This window comes from Asparagus officinalis, chromosome 7 (assembly GCF_001876935.1).
Source record: "Asparagus officinalis chromosome 7, Aspof.V1, whole genome shotgun sequence".
Lineage (NCBI taxonomy): Eukaryota > Viridiplantae > Streptophyta > Magnoliopsida > Asparagales > Asparagaceae > Asparagus > Asparagus officinalis.
Window position 1 is genome coordinate 10,082,262 of NC_033800.1, and position 4,486 is coordinate 10,086,747.

Here is a 4,486-nt window from a genome sequence, read left to right on the forward strand (position 1 = left end):
ATACTACAGATCCGAAGTACTGCGCGTACCACAGGAGGATCCTTCATCCCACCAAGGCATGCCTTACTTTAAAGAATAGCATCCAGACCTTGGTTGAAGCCGGCGTCATAACGCTAGGATAAGCCAAATGAGAATGGCAACACTCCGATAAGTATACGAGTATAAACTGCTTCTTAATACACTGTTTGTTGGAAATTTGCAGTAAAAAGACAATGAAAGAAAATTTGACTTGTATTCCTCTCAAAATCAATTACAATTTGGATTCCGATTACAAAAGAGAGGAGAATGAATTTGATTCTCCCCTTTGTTTAAAACTGGGTTCTTAGTAGTGATGGAGTGCCTCCTTCGATTGATCGCGTCGAACTTGCTCTCCGTTGACGATCCGACCGTCCTACTTCACTGGAACAATTGAAATGCTTGATGACTTCGATTTAGAACTCTTAACGAGTGTAAAGAACTCAGAACGAGTTGAAAACTCTGACAAGAGTTGTTGAAAACCGAATGTCTGATTTGATATGATTAACTTGGATTGCAAGCTTAATCACGAACTCTTAAATGAGTTTCAGAAATAAACTCAGAGTGAGTTAAAACTCGGTAACAGAGTTGTTGGAACCGAAGATTCGGTTAATTGCCAAATAGATTATGCCGTTGATGAAGGGATCCTCTGGGATTCGATTAACTGATCATTGATCAGTTCTTTGATCTTCAAAAGATCTCCCTCTTCGTGCTGTTGAACTGCTGAGATTTTTTGACCCTAAGCGGTTTTGATGCCAGCTCACCTCAATCCTATGCGGTTTTTCTGCTAGAAACCGATCAACCCCTTACTCAGTTGAGTAAGTCGGTTATTTATAGGGGGGTTAGGGGTGTAACCAACCCCTAAATCCGCTCCTGAGTGGGCGAAGATCCCTCAGAACGTGGGATAACGGTTTTGAGGCCGTTCGGTTTGCGTTTGAACAAGTCAAAACGCCTCAGTTGGCGTTCTGGGCTTTAACTTTGCGTCCAAGGCTTGAGACGCAGAGTTAAATCTCTGTTAGAGATTTGAGATGCACAGGCCGCATGCGTTCTGGAATTGGAAACGCACAGGTCGCTGGTGCGTTGAAGTTCAACTCTGCGTCCAGAATTTGGGGCACATAGTTGAGCCTGTTGAAGAACGCACGTTATGTGTGCGTTTAGTGCTTTAACTCTGCGTTGCAGAGTTAGATATTTGCTGGAGAACGCACAGGGTGTGTGCGTTTCGTGATTTATTTCTGCGTTATAGAGTTCAATGTCTGCTGAGGAACGCACAGGTTGTGTGCGTTTTTGAATTCGAGAAACACAGAAGTGAATTTCTGCGTTTGAGAGAGGTTGTTGACTTGTAACCTCGTCCATTATAACATTGCAAAGGCTATTGCTTATTGATCTTTGCCTGTTATAGGATATGAGAGTCGTCAGATTGTAACTCTCACTGTTGGTTGTGAAGGCCACTGAACAGAGTTTTCATCAGCTGTCAGAAGTGTCGTCGAATTGTAACTCTTCTCGATCCATGTGGAAATTCTCCTATTTGCCGCTTTCGATTATCGGCGCGAAAACTATTTGATTGTAGCTTTCATTGTTGGAGCTTGACGGGAATAACATCCATAGTGTCTTCTGGACGAATATTTGCCCACAGCTCTCTACCAAGCAACTCACCAACTAAGTCCAACCTTTTATTTCTGAAATCATTACACTGCTCATCAGCATCTCTAGTAGTTGCTAATATAATATTAGTCATGCTGTTGTCGCAGCCATCAAGATCAATCATCTCAGAAGTGAGGTCGTGTTTGTGGCGATTGTGGAGTTGCGAATGCAGTGATTAGAAAGTCGTCTGATTGTAACTTCCATTATCAGGGCTTGATAGGGATCGGCTATCTATTGTGATTTTTAGACAGCCTACAGAACCCCCTCCAAAGTTTTCGAAAGTTCGCGGTTGACTGGGACGAATTTTCGGAATACTTTGGACCCCAAAATTTAGAAGACATTGTCAGACTTGGTTGATTGTAATCTAATTGTACTCATCCAATGGACTCTTCAGTGGAGTCAATTGGCTTTAGTCGCCTTGATGGCTGACATTAGCCTCCCTCTATTTATTTAGAACCATGTCTTGGCTTTAAACATAGAGGAATTCATCTAATTGAATTAGAACGCACAGATAGATTTCTTGCGTTATCGAACTGAAACGCAGGGTTGAATTCTGCGTTCAAAGGTTCAACCAATGCAGACGCACAGGTATATTTCTCTGTGCTAAATCATTACAACGCAGGGCAAAGCTCTGCGTTCGGAAGTTCAAGCAACACAGGCGCACAGGCCGTGTTTGGCGGGATTCTTGAATCCCGACCCGATTTGACAGCTCATAGCTGTCTATAAATAGACTACCAAGGGTCAAATCAAAAGTCACCCGACTTTTTGCCTCTTTTTCTTCGAAAGATTTTTAACGAAGCCTCTTCGTTTTCAACTCCGGTGACCCTGTTCATCTTCTCCGATCCTTATCCTCCATGGGTTCCAAGAAAAAGGCTGCTCCTCGCCCCAGATCTCCTATTGCAGCAGCGCCGCCGCCTCCGGCTCCACCGGTCGGTGGTAAGTGTCGGTCGTCAAACTTGCTTCGGCGAGGTCTTTAAAACCCTAGATGTATTGCCGTCAAACTTGCTTCGGCGAGTTCTCTGAAAAAACCCTAGATGGGTCTTGCAAATGAGAAAGATGACTCGTTTTGTTATTGTAACGCAGAGTTAAGACTCTGCGTTTTGAATTCGAAACGTCAGGGGCCTGACCCTTGCGTTTATGAAATTTTAACGCCAGACTTAACGCAGAGTTTGACCTCTGCGTTGATGAAGATTAACGCCAGGTCTGAACTGTGCGTTCAACAACTTAACGCAGAGTTTGACCTCTGCGTTGATGAAAATTAACGCCAGGTCTGAACTGTGCGTTCAACAACTTAACGCAGAGTTTGACCTCTGCGTTGATGAAAATTAACGCCAGGTCTGAACTGTGCGTTCGAAAACTTAACGCAGAGTTTGACCTCTGCGTTGATGAAGATTAACGCCAGGTCTGAACTGTGCGTTCGAAAACTTAACGCAGAGTTTGACCTCTGCGTTGACGAAAATTAACGCCAGATTTGAACAGTGCGTTTGATAATTTTCTTTCTTATGGACTTAACTAAAGCTCCCTTCATTTGACTGATTGAATACTTCTTTCTTTTGCAGTGCCTTACACCCGCGAACCTCTTAATCTTCGTCACCACTTTGGGCATGGGGGAGGCGTGGACTTTAACATGCAATTCAATCTGCGTCAAGAACTCCCAATATTCCAAGACACTGACAACGATCGTGTCACCCTGGTCTCAGATCCAAGTACAGATGTACTCAGGGTTTTAGTTACGGATGCTAAGTTTGAGACTGGGTCCCGCAAGAAACTCGCCAAGCCAGCTTTTTTATTTGGGGATCGCGTCGCTATTTCAAAGGAGATCGTGCACGGTGGTCACTACAAATGGCTTAGGCAGATCGGAGACCGTCGCTTCTTCCTCCTTGACATGCACAGGATGTTTCCCATCTCTTACTACCAATGTGCTTCTGTTCCCCGCCACATGAATTGGGACTTGGTGAGAGAGCAAGATGGGGTAGCTGCTGGAGTTCTGACTCACAAGGGCATGCATACTGCTGGTTATAACCGACAAGTGTCAGCCTTGGAACCCTGCTTATTCTCACGGGGATATCCTTTAGGAGAAACAACTAGCCCAGCTAACACCTTCATGCGACGATTTTTGGCCGCCAAAGGAGAATTCCCAACTGCAGTATTCCGAGCTCCTGGATGGGTACATTCCACCAAGGCAGGATGGTGGGCACGAATGATACCCGATGGGCTTGAGGAAGATGCGACATCATTCGTGTTGGCAGCATTAAAGGAACCATTAGCTCAATCTGGGCTTGGTTGCCCTATTACGGCTACCAAATACGGTATCGCTCTTAGTCCTTATAACTTCTTCGCCATTCTGGAACGGTACAATCCAGAGACTTGTACGTTTTTCACACCGGAAGGAGAATTAGGGTTTGCCCTACATGAGATGTTTGATGTCTCAGGACTTCCTTTTGGAGACTTACCATATGAAGAGTTTGTCCCTAGGTCAAGTGAGCTGAAGATTTTGAAGGAGACGAACCCCGAGGTATATGACACTCTGTGGGAGGTGATGTGTCATTTTCAAATCTGCAGTCAACTAACAGGAGCACGTGGACGTGGTATCAAACAGCTATCTTGGGCTGAATATCTTTTCCAGAATTTGTCCAACAAGGCTGCCACCGTGTCTCGTCGGGAGGCGAGCACTCCTGAGACCATTCAGGCTTTGATCAATGACGCCACCGTTCACTATGTTAGCGAGGGAATAGAAGATGATTTCCTAGCGCAAACTGAATTTGAGAGCTTTCATCACCAAACAGCCACTCCCATCTCTGATATGGCTTTATTGGCGGGTTTTCTCATG